Genomic DNA, 18,387 nt, shown 5'->3' with positions numbered 1-18,387 from the left:
TGTGCATAATTAATACAGCAGCGTCATTGACCACGTCACTGGGTTATTTTATAGTCAGAACTGCTCGCAAGATTGCGGTAGGAAAAACCAACCACAAGAATAGCGAGCAGTTCATACGCTGGTCGATGTACTCAATTAATCTAATAAATAGCGGACTTGACGTAGGATGCGAGCGGCCAGGGGGCGTAGTTTTCCAAAAAACGACCGCAACTTTTGTTCGCTCGTTCAGACCTAGAGGCGTGAACAGACCGCAAAGAGCGAACGGTTCATTTGAATAGCCACCCCTTTTTTCTGAACGAGCGAGCGCAAATAGCGTCCGGCTCTGAATCAGGGCCTTAGTACAACCAGCACAGGGCTATGGGAAGCAGAACTGGTTCTGGATTTACAGGGAAAAATTTGCGTAGGGTTCCCCTGTAAGATCCAGAACCAGCCCTGGACCCTTTCTAACGTGGGACTGATGCCACAGCCAGGGGAGCCCTATCACCGGGCCCCCCAGCCGCAGCATCAGTCCTAACCGTTAGTCACACATATGTGACAAGCATGCTGCTGGATGTATGCTGCTGTTGGTTGTATGAGGCATAACATGCTGCAATCTTGACAAAGGTCTTACGGGACCGAAATGTTGATGCTGCTTGGATTATATCTACATGATTAAATGAAAAAGCATTACTACTTTGGTGAGTGCCCTCTGTTATTTCCTATATTGGGATCTACTCAACATTTATAGAAGGACTGGTTTACTGGTTTGGGAGGCTGCACCCCGCTGCTGGGACTCTATGATGTGAGTGCAGGAACTTTTGCTATATATATATATATATATATATATATAAACATAGAATGAAAAAAACTGGCGTCACTCAGCGTCTGATGAAAAGGTTTCTTTTAATCCAACAGCGTTTCAGGTGGGTGCCCGTTATCAAGGATACATACAGTGTAAAGCACAATGCTTCTATATACCCCCCAGGATTACTAATTAGATCAAGGATCCTACTCACCTGTGCAGCGCGGCCGCCCGACTGCTCCAGGTGATACGCCTCATGATCTCATGGACGCATCCTCGTGACGTCATTAGCCACGTCGCTCAGGTGACCACGATCCGATCTCCCCTCTGTTGCCTTGGCAACCTAAATACAAAAAACAAAAACATAACATCACGTTTAATATTAAATACAAATGACACAACACAATATTTCAACACACTATAGCTTTATAAGCACAGCACTGCCTACATATTAGCTCACTGCTCGTATTTTAACCTATTTAGAGGTAAGTAGACCTTAGCTAATATAGAAGTAAGGATCTTTTTATATATCATTATTTAGAGGTAGCAATGGAGGCCTAATGTCTCATTTAGTCCTCTCTGGGCTAGAGTGCCCAGCTTAAAAATCCATCTCGATTTGGCTTGTAATAATGCCTTAAATCTATTGCACCCTCTTACATTATGGGGTATATGGTCATTCTTGACCTCAGATCAGCCACTCCATGTTTAGTAGCCAAAAAATGTTTGGCTACTGGTTGCTTACTGCTACCTGTGTTCAATGCCACTCTGATGGCAGATCTGTGGAGCGCCATCCACTCCTTAATTGCCTCTTTGTCTTGCCCACGTAATGTAAGCCACATGGGTAAGACAGGAGGTACACCACGTGAGTAGAACTACAGGTCCCCGGATGCCTGATGGTATATTTAGCTCCTGTATAAGGGTGGTGGAAAGTATCACCTACCAGCCCTTCTCTGCACGTGATGCATTCCAGACACCGAAAGTAGCCCTTTCTTTGACTTAGAAAATGTTGGGGTCTGTTAGCGGTTTTTAGTTTCACTACATCTAACATCTAATTTCACCAGACGGTCTTTCAAATTACGGCCTCTCATATAGCTTGGGAGTAAGTGTGTGTTAAGCAACTCTGGTAATTCTTTGTCAGAATTCACTATTGGCCATAACTTTTTAGCTATCTCTGTTGTGGTGGTACTATTGGTCGTATATATCTATTGACCCAAGGGATCACCCTAGATTGTTCAACATTATTAGATTTAGACTCTAATAGGGATTCCCTGGGCATCTGCATAATTCTATCCTTAGTCAGCAACAACTCTGACTTTTGGTACCCCCTATTAATGAATTTAGTGACCATCTTGTCCATCTCCTTTTCCAGTAGTTCAGGGTTGCTGGTGATCCTATGTACCCTTAAAAACTGGGAATATGGTAAGCCATGGCGTAATGGTTGGGGATGGAAACTAGTGCCATGGAGAATGGTATTCCTATCGGTTTCTTTGGTGTAAATAGATGTATGTATAGCCCCCTCTATTACATTGATATTAACATCAAGGAAGTATACTTCTTCCTCTGAGATCGTAAAAGTAAATTGGACTTCATGTCCAGTGGCATTGTGGTTATTATGGAACTGTTGTAGCTCCATTTTGGTACCTGACCAGAATATTAGTAGGTCGTCTATAAACCTGTGATACAGGAGAAGATGTTGGGAAAGACTGGGTGACAAAAGGAACTTCTCTTGTTCAACCTTGTGCATGTAAGCGTTGGCATACGGTGGGGCCACATTGGACCCCATCACACACCCCGCTAGTTGTAGGCATAACATATTATCATATAGGAAGTAATTCCTTTCTAGGATCAATTGCAACAATTTAAGGAACATGTATATGGGTGGTCCCTTATATGATGGATTATCTCTGCATATCTATGGATATTCTACCGCACCTACACACTCTCTGTGCGGGATGCAGGTGTACAGACTTGTAACATCTGTGCTACAGAGCAAGGTGTCAGGGGGGACCCTATTGAGCTCACTTAGTAATAATGATATATAAAAAGATCCTTACTTCTATACTAGCTAAGGTCTACTTACCTCTAAATAGGTTAAAGTACGCTTATAGGACTGAGCAGTGAGCTACCATGTAGGCAGTGCTGTGCTTATAAAGCTATAGTGTGTTGAAATTTTATGTGTTGTGTCATTTGTATTTAATATTAAAAGTGATGTTATGTTTTTGTTTTTAGGTTGCCAAGGCAAAAGAGGGGAGATCGGGATCGTGGTCACCTGAGTGGCGCGGCTAATGATGTCACGAGGATGCGCCCCTGAGATCATGAGCGTCCGAGAGTAGTCGGGCGGCCGCGCACAGGGGGGTATATAGAAGCATTGTGCTTTACACTAAATGTATCCTTGATAACGGGCACCCGCCTGAAACACCGTTTGATTAAAAGGAACCTTTTCTTCAGATGCTGAGTGCTGCCAGTTTTTTTCATTCTATGCATTGGAACAGACTCGCTCCTAGGAGGGCACCAGCGCGATTACCCACTGATAATTCAGTGAGTGCCGGGACACTGCCAGACGTACATATATAAACAGATATATTACATTCAAATTAGGGGTGAGCGGGTTCGGATTTCTGAAATCCGAGCCCCCCCGATCCGAGGCCGATCCGAGTCAGGCTCGACTTTTCCCGCCTGACTCAGATATGAAATCGAGGCAAAACGTCATCATCCCGCCTTCCGGGTCTCGCGGGTTTTGGATCCTATATAAGGTACCCGCGTCAGCGCCATTTTCTCACATCGGCTGTGGAGTGAAGAGGGAGGGTGGGAGTTAGGGCTGGCTGGGCTGTGTAGTGTAGTGCAGAGTAGTGTTGTGCTGCGCTGTGCTGCTGTTGTCCATAGGGGCTGTGTCCACTACTTCAAAGTCCATAGGGGTTGGCTGTGTTGTGCTGTGCTGCTGTTGACCATAGGGGCTGTGTCCACTACTTCAAAGTCCATAGGGGCTGGCTGGACTGTGTTGTGCAGTCAGTTGTCCATAGGGGCTGTGACCACTCCAAAGTCCTGTGCAGTGTCCCAGTCCTAAAGGGGTGCTGTAGTGTTGTCCAGGGGGTGCTCTGTCCGTCAGGGGTGCTCCCCCCAAGTGCTAAAAAAAAATATATTTTTTTCTGTGTTTGTGAATTGTGTACGCAGTAGCCGCACGTGTAGTGCCAAGCGTGCGCCTGTGTCATAAGTAAAGGGCTGACTGGCTTGACCGTTAAAGGGTGCTGTAACCCCCAAAGTACACTCCAAACCAAATAAAAAAATATTTTCTGTGTTTGTGAATTGTGTGCGCAGTAGCCGCACGTGCATCAACAAAGTAGTGCCAAGCATGCGCCTGTGTCATAAGTAAAGGGCCGGCTGGCTTGACCATTAAAGGGTGCTGTAACCCCCAAAGTACACTCCAAACCAAATAAAAAAATATTTTCTGTGCTTGTGAATTGTGTGCGCAGTAGCCGCACGTGCATCAACAAAGTAGTGCCAAGCGTGCGCCTGTGTCATAAGTAAAGGGCTGGCTGGCTTGACCGTTAAAGGGTGCTGTAACCCCCAAAGTACACTCCAAACCAAATAAAAAAATATTTTCTGTGTTTGTGAATTGTGTGCGTAGTAGCCGCACGTGCATCAACAAAGTAGTGCCAAGCATGCGCCTGTGTCATAGGTAAAGGGCCGGCTGGCTTGACCGTTAAAAGGTGCTGTAACCCCCAAAGTACACTCCAAACCAAATAAAAAAATATTTTCAGTGTTTGTGAATTGTGTGCGCAGTAGCTGCATGTGCATCAACAAAGTAGTGCCAAGCGTGCGCCTGTGTCATAAGTAAAGGGCCGGCTGGCTTGACCGTTAAAGGGTGCTGTAACCCCCAAAGTACACTCCAAACCAAATTAAAAAATATTTTTTGTGTTTGTGAATTGTGTGCGCAGTAGCCGCATGTGCATCAACAAAGTAGTGCCAAGCGTGCGCCTGTGTCATAAGTAAAGGGCCGGCTGGCTTGACCGTTAAAGGGTGCTGTAACCCCCAAAGTACACTCCAAACCAAATAAAAAAATATTTTCTGTGTTTGTGAATTGTGTGCGTAGTAGCCGCACGTGCATCAACAAAGTAGTGCCAAGCGTGCGCCTGTGTCATAAGTAAAGGGCCGGCTGGCTTGACTGTTAAAGGGTGCTGTAACCCACAAAGTACACTCCAAACCAAATAAAAAAATATTTTCTGTGTTTGTGAATTGTGTGCGCAGTAGCCGCATGTGCATCAACAAAGTAGTGCCAAGCGTGCGCCTGTGTCATAAGTAAAGGGCCGGCTGGCTGACCGTTAAAGGGTGCTGTAACCCCCAAAGTACACTCCAAACCAAATAAAAAAATATTTTCTGTGTTTGTGAATTGTGTGCGCAGTAGCTGCACGTGTATCAACAAAGTAGTGCCAAACGTGCGCCTGTGTCATAAGTAAAGGGCCGGCTGGCTTGACCATTAAAGGGTGCTGTAACCCCCAAAGTAGACTCCAAACAAAATAAAAAAATATTTTCTGTGTTTGTGAATTGTGTGCACTGTGGCTGCACGTGCATCAACAAAGGAGCAGCGCCAAGCGTGCGCCTGTGTCCCATAAGTAAAGAGCCGGCTGGCTCATTTCTTAAAGGGTGGTGTAACCCACAAAGTGCACTACTCTCCCGCAAAAATAAAAAAATATTTTCTGTGTTTGTGTGCGCCTTAGTCTCACGTATATATCAATATAACATAAATGGAGGACCAAACTTTCTATGATAAAAATAAAATAGGGAAAGATCAAGAACCACTTCCTCCTAGTGCTGTTGCTGCTGCTGGGAGTTGTTCATCATCCCAGAGAGGAAGTAGGAACACCACTACTTTTACTAAACAATTGACCCTCCAACAGTCCCTAGCGATGAGGATGAAGTAAGACAGCAGTCATCCTGAAGCAAAACGTATAACTGAGGCCTTGACTGCTATGTTGGTGTTAGACGTGCGTCCGGTATCCGCCATTAGTGCAGTGGGATTTAGACAATTGATGGAGGTAGTGTGTCCCCGGTTCCAAATCCCGTCTAGATTCCACCTGCATCCTCAAAGCAGCAGCAACAAGCGTGCGTCTGTCTGTTAAAGGGTGGTGTAACCCTCAAAGTGCGCTCCACAAACAATAAAAAAATTCTCCTTTTTTTTCTCTTTGTGAAATGTGTAGGCTGTAGCCGCACCTGCATCCTTAAAGCAGCAGCGACAAGCGTGCGTCTGTCTGTTAAAGGGTGGTGTACCCTCAAAGTGCGCTCCACAAACAATAAAAAAATTCTTCTTTTTTTTCTGTCTTTGTGAATTGTGTGGGCTGTAGCCGCACTTGCATCCCCAAAGCAGCAGCGACAAGTGTGCGTCTGTCTGTTAAAGGGTGGTGTAACCCTCAAAGTGCTCCAAACAATAAAAAACTATTTTTTTAATGTGTTTGTGACTTGTGTACGATGTAGCTGCACGTGCATCAACACATTAGCAGCGCCAAGCGTGTGCCTGTGTCATAAGTCAAGGGCCTGTTTGGACATCTGGTCCGGACTGAAGGACGTGCCAACAATTTCTGACAAGTCTGCTGTCACTGCATATGATACTGTCCTCAAAGCAGCAGCGACAAGCGTACGTCTGTCTGTTAAAGGGTGGTGTAACCCTCAAAGTGCGCTCCACAAACAATAAAAAAATTCTTCTTTTTTTTTCTGTCTTTGTGAAATGTGTGGGCTGTAGCCGCACCTGCATCCTTAAAGCAGCAGCGACAAGCGTGCGTCTGTCTGTTAAAGGGTGGTGTAACCCTCAAAGTGCGCTCCACAAACAATAAAAAAAATCTTTTTTTTTCTGTCTTTGTGAAATGTGTGGGCTGTAGCCGCACCTGCATCCTTAAAGCAGCAGCGACAAGCGTGCGTCTGTCTGTTAAAGGGTGGTGTAACCCTCAAAGTGCGCTCCACAAACAATAAAAGAATTCTTCCTTTTTTTTCTGTCTTTGTGAAATGTGTGGGCTGTAGCCGCACTTGCATCCTCAAAGCAGCAGCGACAAGCGTGCATCTGTCTGTTAAAGGGTGGTGTAGCCCTCAAAGTGCGCTCCACAAACAATAAAAGAATTCTTCCTTTTTTTTCTGTCTTTGTGAAATGTGTGGGCTGTAGCCGCACCTGCATCCTTAAAGCAGCAGCGACAAGCGTGCGTCTGTCTGTTAAAGGGTGGTGTAATCCTCAAAGTGCGCTCCACAAACAATAAAAAAATTCTTCTTTTTTTTCCTGTCTTTGTGAATTCTGTGGGATGTAGCCGCACCTGCATCCTCAAAGCAGCAGCGACAAGCGTGCGTCTGTCTGTTAAAGGATTATATCGGTGACAGCATCCAAGTAGGCATGTCAGACAGTACGTACCTGTACTGGCAGGAAAAAGAAGCAATTTGGAGATCCCGGTACAAACTGGCTCTATTTTACCTGAGTTGCCCCCCCTCCAGTGTGTACTCCGAAAGAGTGTTTAGTGCAGCCGGGAACCTTGTCAGCAAAAGGAGTAGGAGGTTGCTTCCACAAAATGTGGAGAAGATGATGTTCATAAAATGAATTATCAACTCTTCCAGGGAGACCAGCCTCCAGAACGTACAGAGGGACCTGTGGTTGTGGATTCCAGCGGGGACGAATTAATACCCTGTGAGGATGCGGATGTACACAACACTGAAGAGGGTGAGGAATCGGTGGATGAGGAGGATGAGGACGACATCTTGCATCCGTAGAGCCAGTTTGTGCAGGGACAGATTAATTGCCAGCTTGTTTTGTGGGGGCCCAAACGAACCAATCATTTCAGCCACAGTTGTGTGGCAGACCCTGGCGCTGAAATGTTTGGTTTGTTAAAGTGTGCATTTCCTGTTTATACAACATAAGGGTGGGTGGGAGGGCCCAAGGACAATTCCATCTTGCACCTCTTTTTTTTCTTTGAATTATGTACAGTTTGGGGCCTAGTTTTTCAAACTGCCATCCTGTCTGCTACTGCAGTGTCACTCCTAGATGGACCACGTGTTTGTGCCGCCCACTCGTATCTCTTAGCATAGTCATCCAGCTACCTCGGTGCAACCTTTTGGATATAAAAACACTATTGTGAGGTGTTAGGTGTTCAGAATAGACTGGAAATTAAGGTTATTGAGGTTAATAATAGCATAGGAGCAGAAAAACACACAAATTCTGTGATTTTAGCTGTTTTTATGCTTTTTTTAAAAAAAAATACAGATCCAAAACACAAAACCCAGAACCCAAAACACGGAAGGGTGGTTTTGGCAAAACCAATCCAGATCCAAAACACGAAGAAAGATCCAGATCCAAAACCAAAACACGAAAAGTGGCCGGTGCACACCCCTAATTCAAATGGGATTTTAGTATAATTTCCTTGCATTGGTTATAAGGCACAAAGAACTCTTATGGCTACATGCATTTTCTTGAAAGTATCAGTGTTTTCATCAACAAATAGATCTTACTAACTGCTTTGAGGCTCGTTTATATGTGGGTGTAAGTCAATTTTATGACCCGCCTCATAGATGTAGCCTTCCGTGCCCATTTTACTGCCGCATACATAGGTGTTGCTTTTACAATCTCCCTGAAAAGCTTTTTCAAAAGTAGGCAAGCATGAGTTAAAGCAAGATATTTGTTTCTTGTTCTGGGATTAATAAATATTTTTTTATTTAAAACACATTTTGTATTTATTTCTCGTTGTGATCTATATCCTTGTACGTACTTGTTTTCTCTCTTTGGAATTTATTAATAACACTGATGCAGAGCTAAAAGTATGCCCATTTGTGGAGCCCATCATGCGGATTTGTGCACCGTATGCTCCAGAATGAAGCTTATACAACTACAGCGATCCTGAGCCATACATATTTCAGTTGCATGTATACTTGCAAGCAGTGCTTAAAGTGCTCTTAGAGAGGTGGTGGAACTCACCATCCCCCTCGGTTCAATGTTAATAAAGGGACAGTGATGCCGAAGGAGCGCAATAGAAAAAAAGGGGCGTGGTCTCAAAAGAAAGGGGCGTGGTCACATCATAGTATTCCCGATACAAATTACGCCACACAGTAGCACATTCTTGATTCACATTTCCCCACATAGTAGTGTCTCTTATTCATGTATGACACACAGCAGTGTCCCTTTTACACAATGCCCACATTTCTGCCCCTTATGCACAATGCCCACAGTAGTAGTGCCCCTTATACAATGCCGAAAGTAGTAGTGCCCCTTATACAATGCCCACAGCAGTAGTGACCCTTACATATAATGCCCACTGTAGTGGTGCCCCTTACACATAATGCTTACTGTAGTTGTGCCCCTTATGCAGTGCCCTCAGTAGTGGTGCCCCTTATGCAGTGCCCCCAGTAGTGGTAGTGCCCCTTGTGCCGGGCCTACAGTGGTAGTGCCCCTTAAGCAACACCCACAGTAGTGGTAGTGCCCCTTATGCAGTGCCCACAGTAGTGGAAATGCCCCTCATGCAGTGCCCCCAGTAGTGGTAGTGCCCCTTATGCAGTGCCCACAGTGGTAGTGCCCCTTATGCAAAGCCCTTAGTAATGGTAGTGCCCCTTATGCAGTGCCCACAGTAATGGTAGTGCCCCTTATGCAGTGGCCCCAGTAGTGGTAGTACCCCTTTTGCAGTGCCCACAGTGGTAGTTCCCTTTATGCAGAGCCCACAGTAGTTGTAGTGCCCCTTATGCAGTGCCCTCAGTAGTAGTGCCTCTTTTGCAGTGCCCCCAGAAGTGGTAGTGCCCCTTATGCAGTGCCCACAGTGGTAGTGCCCCTTATGCAGAACCCACAGTAGTGGTGCCCCTTATGCAGAGCCCCCCTTATGCAGTGCCCCCAGAAGTGGTGCCCCTTATTCAGTGCCCACTATGCAATACCCCCATTAGTAATCCCCCAGTAATAGTGCCCCCAATAGTAGTGCACCTAGTAGTAATGCCCCCTGTTGTAGTGCCCCCAGTAGTAGTGCCCCCAATAGTAATGCCCCTCTTTAGTAATGCCCCCAGTTGTAGTGCCACCTGAGTAATGTCCCCAATAGTAATGCCCCCAGTAGTAGTGACCCTAGTAATGTCCTCAATAGTAATGTCTCCTGAGTAATGTCCCCAGTAGTAGTGCCCCTGAGTAATGCCCCCTGTAGTAATGTCCTCTATTGTGAAGCCGCATACACAACAACAAAAAACAAATAATACTTGCCGTAATCCCCGTTCCCACGTCCGCTGCCATCTGGTCCGCCTGGCTGCTTCTCAGTCTTAACTATGGGAGAGACGTCATGATGCCTCTCCCATAGTGCACTGCACACAGCGGGACCCGAAAGCCGGAGCTCACTCATGAGGGTCCCGCTGTGTGCAGTGCACTATGGGAGAGGCTGCTGCTGGTGCTGCGGGGAGGGAGCCGTATGCCTGCTGGTAACAAAATCTCAGCGGGCACCAGGCAAATAGAGCCTCCCTGTGGTGCCAGAGTTAGGTGGGTCGGAGGAGGCGGAACTGGTTACGTCTCCAAATAGAAGTGACAGAATGCAGTTCCGCCCCGTTCCGTGCAAGTGAAGGGGCATAACTGGGTTGTACGGATGTGTCCTTACTTACTGTTGGTTTAGTCATGCCATATAGCCCTTCTCGGCATGCCAGGTTTTGGACAACTCACCTGTACCGAGCATCTTTCTTGCTCAAAATGTGTGTCTTACTCACATAAATAAAACAACTGGGAGTGAAGAAACCACGTTGCCGCATTGCACAGATCAATTTGATATCTGACATTTGTACAACTGTGTGCGAGTCTGAATCTCTATAGAAAGGGCACCGATGTAAGCAGCCGCGGCTATCCCTTCATGCCGAGTTCCCTTGTGCTTCATCTGTGACTTTGTACATGTGTAAACTAGGGGTGTGCACCGGCCACTTTTCGTGTTTTGTGTTTTGGTTTTGGATCTGGTTCTTTCTTTGTGTTTTGGATCTGGATTGGTTTTGCCAAAACCACCCTTCCGTGTTTTGGGTTCTGGGTTTTGTGTTTTGGATCTGTATTTTTTTTTAAAAAAGCATAAAAACAGCTAAAATCACCGAATTTGTGGGTTTTTATGCTCCTATTCAATTATTAACCTCAATAACCTTTATTTCCACTCATTTCCAGTCTATTCTGAACACCTCACACCTCACAATATTGTTTTTATGGCAAAAAGGTTGCACCGAGGTAGCTGCATGACTATGCTAAGCGACACAAGTGGGCGGCACAAACACGTGGCCCATCTAGGAGTGACACTACAGTGGCAGACAGGATGGCAGTTTGAAAAACTAGTCCCCAAACAGTACATACTGCAAAGAAAAAAAAGAGGTGCAAGATGGAATTGTCCTTGGGCCCTCCCACCCACCCTTATGGTTGTATAAATAGGACATGCATACTTTAACAAACCAATCATTTCAGTGCCAGGGTCTGTCAGAAGGCTGTGGCTGAAATGATTGGTTCGTTTGGGTCCCCACAAAACAAGCTGGCAATTAATGTGTCCCTGCACAAACTGGCTCTACGGATGCAAGATGTCGTCCTCACCCTCCTCATCCACCGATTCCTTGGATAAAACTGGTAAAAGGGATTTAGGTTTCCCTGGACTGCTTACGGTCTTAGCCAAAGTTTCTGAACTTGACAGTAACTTTTTATGAACGCGCTGCAGGTGCCGTATAAGGGAGGATGTTCCTAGGTGGTTAACGTCCCTACCCCTACTTATTTCACCTTTACATATGGTACATATGGCAAGACAGTTGTTGTCCGGATTTGGATAGAAATATTGCCAGACCAAAGAAGTGGAATGTTTGGTCTTCTGCCCAGGCATTACCATGATTGGCTTTTTCATCCCACAGACAACAACTGTCTCCCCCGGAGCCTGATTTAAACAAACCACATCACCATCAGAATCCTCCTCGCCAACTTCCTCCTCAGCGCCAGCTACACCAGTATCATCATCCTGTTGTACTTCAACAGTGACATCTTCAATTTGCATATCAGCAAGTGGACTGTGGGTGCTCCTTTCAGCACTTGCAGGGGGCGTGCAAATGGTGGAAAGAGCCACCTCTTCCCGTCCAGTGCTGGGAAGGTCAGGCATCGCAACCGCCACCACACTTGGACTCTCCTTGGGGATTTGTGATATCTTCTTAGAACGCACAGTTCTTCGCTGTGCTTTTGCCAGCTTAACTCGTTTGATTTTTTTAGCGGGAGGAGGGCTTCCATTGTCATGTGAAGCTGAACCACTAGTCATGAACATAGGGAAAGACCTTAGCCGTTCCTTGCCACTCCGTGTCATAAATGGCATATTGGCAAGTTTACGTTTATCTTCAGATGATTTAAATGTTTTTTTTAAGGTCATTTTCCTGAACTTTGTCATTTGGGATTGTATGTGCCCTCTACTATGACATTGGGCATCGGCCTTGGCAGACGACGTTGATGGCATGTTATCGTCTATGTCATGACTAGTGGCAGCAGCTTCAGCACTAGGAGGAAGTGGTTCTTGATCTTTCCCTATTTTATTTTTATCGGAGAAAGTTTGGTCCTCCATTTATGTTCTATTGATATATACGTGCGGCTAAGGCGCACACAAACACAGAAAATAATTTTTTATTTTTGTTGGAGACTAGTGCACTTTGTGGGTTACACCACCCTTTAAGAAATGAGCCAGCCGGCCCTTTACTTATGGGACACAGGCGCACGCTTGGCGCTGCTCCTTTGTTGATGCACGTGCAGCCACAGTGCACACAATTCACAAACACAGAAAAAAAAAAAAAAAATTGTTTGGTGTGCCCTTTGGGGGTTACAGCACCCTTTAGCGGTCAATCCAGCCGGCCCTTTATTTATGGGACACAGGCGCACGCTTGGCACTACTTTGTTGATGCACGTGCGGCTACTGCGCACACAATTCACAAACACAGAAAATATTTTTTTATTTGGTTTGGAGTGTACTTTGGGGGTTACAGCACCCTTTAACGGTCAAGCCAGCCGGCCCTTTACTTATGATACAGGCGCACGCTTGGCAGTACTTTGTTGATGCACATGCGGCTACTGCGCACACAATTCACAAACACAGAAAATATTTTTTTATTTGGTTTGGAGTGTACTTTGGGGGTTACAGCACCCTTTAACGGTCAAGCCAGCCGGCCCTTTACTTATGACACAGGCGCACGCTTGGCACTACTTTGTTGATGCACGTGCGGCTACTGCGCACACAATTCACAAACACAGAAAATATTTTTTTATTTGGTTTGGAGTGTACTTTGGGGGTTACAGCACCCTTTAACGGTCAAGACAGCCAGCCCTTTACTTATGACACAGGCGCACGCTTGGCACTACTTTGTTGATGCACGTGCGGCTACTGCGCACACAATTCACAAACACAGAAAAAAAATATTTTTTTTTAGCACTTGGGGGGAGCACCCCTGATGGACAGAGCACCCCCTGGACAACACTACAGTACCCCATTAGGACTGGGACACTGCACAGGACTTTGGAGTGGACACAGCCCCTATGGACAACTGATTGCACAACACAGTCCAGCCAGCAGCTATGGACTTTGAAGTAGTGGACACAGACCGTATGGACAACAGCAGCACAGCACAACACAGCCAGCCCCTATGGACTTTGAAGTAGTGGACACAGCCCCTATGGACAACAGCAGCACAGCACAGCACAACACTACTCTGCACTACACTACACTACACTACACAGCCCAGCCAGCCCTAACTCCCACCCTCCCTCTTCACTGTCCACAGACGATGTGAGAAAATGGCGCCGACGCGGGTACCTTATATATGATCCAAAACCCGCGAGATCCGGAAGGCGGGATGATGACGTTTTGCCTCGATTTCAGATCCGAGTCAGGCGGGAAAAGTCGAGCCTGACTCGGATCGGCCTCGGATCGGGGGGGGGGCACGGGGGGGTTCGGATTTCAGAAATCCGAACCCGCTCACCCCTAGTGTAAACCCAATTCCTCTGCCATTAAAGTCTCAGCCTAGCGTCTCTGGTAGAAGGTGAGTGGCTTTTCAGTGCCTCTGCGATGCAACTAAAATGCTAAATTTACAGAAAACTACAGTACGGCACTCCTATTGGAGCATCTCAGTCACACGGGCTTCTCGCATCATATGGCGTATGGACGACCAGTAAGTAAAGATATGTACAACTCTGAATAAGGGTGACAATATGGATTTATTTCTATGTAGGCAATGTGGGAAAATTTGCAGCCGACATTCATTTATGTCTGCATCCAGCACAGTCTATGTAATGCTCATGATATGTCATTAAAGTACTGTATTGTGTACATAATGGGTCCTGTAAATGTAGCCTTTATTTCCAATACTGTCAAACCACATCTCCTGGCAGAAAGCAGGCACATATATTACTGCTTTCCCCTGGTGTCAGAGAGCATACTGTGCACTCCTGGTATAAAACCGTCACACGCGCCCCCCTTACAGAGCTTGGTATATCCTGAGATGCTTTCAACTCTGCAACCTGCACAAAATGGGTCTTTTTATGTATTTCCCACCTTTTACACCTTTTTACATTTCCCATCTGTATTTCTGGCACATAATACAGCAAAGTTTACTTTATTCCCCAGGGATTAGTAAATTTGCCACTGTAGTTTATCCAAGGAGAGAATGCAGGAATACAGAGGAGGGAAGAGAAGATGCCTGAGGGCGTAATTTGTCAACAGGACTATGGGGCCTATTCATTAAACATTAAAATTCTCTGGAGATAATTAGCTTTAGAGCGCTCATGGAGTTTTAGCTAAATATAGGTGGAATTCATCATTCCACCTCTCCATAAGTATCTATTCCGAAAAGCTGTCATTTTTGCGATGACAGCTTTTCGGGAAATAGATACTTTTCCCTGCCTACACTACCTTATCGCGTCTGGAAACAGTGCTGCGCATGCGCTGTTACATCTGTAAAACCAGCGCATGCGCAGCACTGCCTACAGATGCGTTAAGTTTCGTACCCCCCCCAATCCCCCCCCACCCCCCTCCCCCCTCCGCTCACCTTCCCCCCCCCCCCCCCCCCCCGACTTACCTATCTGCGCAGCAGCCTCCGGCTCCGTCCTGCTGGTCTGTCATGTGGTTTCCCAGCAGACCACATGACAGATTAGAAAAAAATATATTTTTTTTTTTTTTCTTTTTCTAAACTTTCTTGTGCTCTGCTGGGGAGCACACATGTCCGACCAGCCTCCGGAGCCTGAGGACGGAGCAGAGCGCTGGAGGGACTCGTCAGGGGACCTGCACACGCTGATACAGGTAAGTGGATTCTGCTATTCGCCACCTCACAGTGGCGAATAGTAACTGCATCAAATTCCGAAAATTGATAATTTTCGGAATTTGATGAATACCACAATTTCCACATCCCCATACTAGTGTATGGGGAGTGTGGAAATTAACGCAGGGGAACTTAGCAAGGAGATATCTGTGATATCTCCTGTGTTAAGTCTGTTCATGAATACCAAAATAACGTTATTTAAGGAAAATGTCCTTAAAAACATTATTTTAGTGTTGATGAATAGGCCCCTAAGAATGCTACACATTTTTCTGTGCCCAGGGTGCTTAGGTTCAATACATCATGGATCTAGTCAACAAATTGTCGGGAGGGGCTGTGGATGATCCAGCGACCATGATACAAGTTCACAAAACTCAGCTGACCCTGCAATACTGGCCCAGAGGCGGTAAGGCTTAATTTAGGGCTTATCCATACAGAGTGGAACTGAAAGCCCAGACCTAGGGGGAGATTTATCAAAGCTTGGAGAGAGTTAAAGTACTAACCAATCAGCTTCTTCTGTCATTTATGTGTTTGAAAAATGAAAGGAGCTGATTGGTTGGTACTTTATCTCTCACCACTTTGTCTCTCTCCAGGCTCTAATAAATCACCCCATGGACTTTCAGTTCCACTCAGTAGACACTTTGTGTGGACAAAAATACACAAGAACATGTTTCAAAATGATTAACAAAAGTAAAAATTTAAATATTTTAAAATCTATAAGCATGTCACAAATGATTTATTCAAAGAACAAGGCCATTTTTAGTGACTTTTTTCTGTTATCATTACCCTGATTATGGCTGCCACAATCCTTATTAAATAGGGTTCCTCAGGCAAAGCATCCTTACCACCAGCACTGCTATGGACAGCGCTATCCCCTTGATGTATAAAGTATTTCACAGGTTGATAAATATACATTTAAATGTAATTACCTTGGGAAAGAAAAAGCAGCTTAGAGCTAACCAAATTGATATTCTCAAAGGACAATATTATGACAGGATCCCAATAGAAAGATTTATCTAACTTTTCTTAGAAAGGACCATGGACTGGAGATCTTCAGTTGTTAATGAATAATGGATTCACCATAATCATAGCAAATATTTACTATAAATGTGGTTAAACCATGGAATTCTAATTATGTCACAATCACTCATAGAATGGAAAATGGTTTGATGCTTTTCTACAGCTCTAATCGGTACCAAACATCATGTGGGTGAACAAACCAGGGCGTCCTTGCTGACTTTTGGGGGCGTATCGCAGCAAAGGTAGGTGGTGCACCATCGTGGTTCTGTCCCCTCTAGAAAATGTTGCAGTTACCAGCGTTGTGTAATGAGGGCGTGGCAAAGATGACGGCATTCAACAAGAGTTACATTATCGGCCACCTGTACCACTAACTTCACTCGGGAAGTGGTTGGCCGCAGCCCGGTGGCGGGTAGCTCCAGGAGACTTGCCCACTCTTCTGGGCGCCATGAGTGCGACCCATTTTTCAGGAGCCTCTGGCCCTGATTCAGAGCCGGACGCTCTGACAGAGAGCTCGCTCTGAATCAGGGTCGTCCTTCCTAATTTCAGAGTGGCCTCCTGGCCGCTCGCATAGCTGTGGGTGACCACCCACAGCTATAGCGAGCGGCCAAAAAGATGGTCGCGATGGTCAAGACCATCGCGACCAACGGGTTTGCGATGAGACCCTTGTGGTAGGGTCTTGTCTGCCGCAAGCCCTGGAGTGCTTTCGGCTCTATCAGAGCCGAGAGCACTCCCACTGACATCACTTGTGATGTCAGTGGGGCCAGTCCACGATGGTAGGCGTTCCCATGGGAACGCCTCCGTCTGGCCAGCCACGCCCCTGGCACGCCCACCAAAGGGGGCGTGCTGTCACTCACCATTGACAGCACGTCCCCTTTGTAGCGAGACCTGGAGCGACGGCTTGGCCATCGCTATCTGGGTCTCGCGCATGCGCACGACGGAGCCGGCTCCCTCGTGCGCATGCACACTGGGCCAACATCGACCCGCTTGCAAGCGCTCGCGAGCTGGTCTGAATTAGGCCCTCTGGCCGCTTTGGGAGAGTAGGCAAGTATGGCAGAGGGGAGTCATTAAATTGGCAATTGTTGTTAGGAAGGAATTACTGTACAGTACCTTCTCTTTGTGAGGCTAAACTGGCAAATGTCTCCCTGGAATGGTGTGGAGGATGGTTGTTAGCCTTTCTTTGGATTGACACAATAAGATTTATTGAAAGATTGAACATAATGGACAAATGTGTTTTTATCAAGTTTAGTATGTAACAAAACAATAAACCCTGGTCTTTTCTAGTGCTCATAATGCAGTAAGAATATTCTTAAGACTATAGGGTACAGTACATGCCCCCAACTACTATATTGCTAACATTTCAACACAGAAAAACTATAAACAATACTATAAAATAATTCTCAGCAACATTTTTAAGTGAAGTACGTCAGTAGTAGCATTGCTTAACTGAACCTTGCAAAGTGCGTGGATTAACGGATCAACAATGGATAGATCGACATTTATCACATCAACAAGAACAGTAAATAAATTAAGCAAATTCATAAAGGCAAAATATCTGTGAAATATAAAAATATGAAGCATAATATGTGAACTGTGACATAAATAACAACAGAAAAAAGAGACACAAATATTGAAAACTGGAAGAAATTAAGGCAAAGAGCACCATAAATATAATGTTTTCTCTGAATCCATGCTAATGTCTCTCTCCTGATTATCTCCTGCCACAGCCTCACTAAATATGCATAATGGGTCTGATTCAGAGTTGTACGCTATAGCAATGTTTTCGCAGTTGAGCGATTATTACCGACCATCAGTACAGGGGCTGGCTGGCTACTTTCAGCCTGGGGGGGCACACACAACCAAGTGGCCCAATTTTTGTACTAGCAAATGCAATGTAAAATTTGGCGTGACATGGTTTCCGTAATGTGCGTGTGGTTTAAATAGCAAATGAAGTATATGAGGGTAAAATTGTTATGACAAAGAGCTATAAATAAAGACCATCTATTGTGTGCGTCTCCTGGGGGCTGGGTTGAGCAACTGTGCCCGGCTCTTTGTTCCGCCTTCCCCTAAAGCTCCGTCCCACAATGTGTGTGTCTGACCCGGACAAAGTGGGGCGCAATTCATCGATCACAAAACGAGCATTTCACAGTTAACAAAATGGGCAGGGCGTAGTGCCCTGCTAAAAGTACCTAGTGGGAACATTAATATATACATACATACAGACACATTAAGTCCACACACATCCAGGGGAATTCAATTCAAAGCGATGTTGAATAGCCCTGGGAGGGAGCTCCCGAAGCTATTCAACGCAATGT

Source organism: Taudactylus pleione, unplaced genomic scaffold, assembly GCF_031769625.1.
Source record: "Taudactylus pleione unplaced genomic scaffold, aTauple2 ptg000436l, whole genome shotgun sequence".
NCBI classification, from domain to species: Eukaryota; Metazoa; Chordata; class Amphibia; order Anura; family Myobatrachidae; genus Taudactylus; species Taudactylus pleione.
The sequence above is the reverse complement of the archived record's forward strand: the minus strand, read 5'-3'. Positions refer to the sequence as shown.